Source organism: Haliaeetus albicilla, chromosome 26, assembly GCF_947461875.1.
Source record: "Haliaeetus albicilla chromosome 26, bHalAlb1.1, whole genome shotgun sequence".
Classification (NCBI taxonomy): Eukaryota; Metazoa; Chordata; class Aves; order Accipitriformes; family Accipitridae; genus Haliaeetus; species Haliaeetus albicilla.
Window position 1 is genome coordinate 209,575 of NC_091508.1, and position 451 is coordinate 210,025.

Here is a 451-nt window from a genome sequence, read left to right on the forward strand (position 1 = left end):
CGGCGGCCGCCGCCGCACCGCCACGGCTCACCTCAGGCACCCGCGCGGCGGAGCGGGCCCGCCCACCGGGGAGGGACGGCGGGCAGTACGCGCTCCGCATTGGCTACTGGCGCTGCGGCCCGTGTGCGCGAGCGCGCGGGCGGTGCCTCGTCCTGGCGGCGGGTGGGGAAAGGCGGGGGAGTGGCGACGGAGGCAGGGGCGCCGGCGGGCCTCTGCGCCCGCCGCTCGGGGCGCCCAGGCAGCCGGCGGGCCCTAAGACGTAGCGGGTGCCGGGTAGGAGGCGGCTGCGTGCGCGGGGTGAGCCCGGGTTCCGCCCCGCCCCGCCTGCGCCCCCTCAGGCCGCTCCTCCTGAGCGCTCGCGGGCCCGCCCTGCCGGTCGCACCACACCGCAGGGGGCGGTGCAGTCAGGCGGGGCCCCACGCATGGGCTGCGCGGCGGCGCCCCCTGGCGT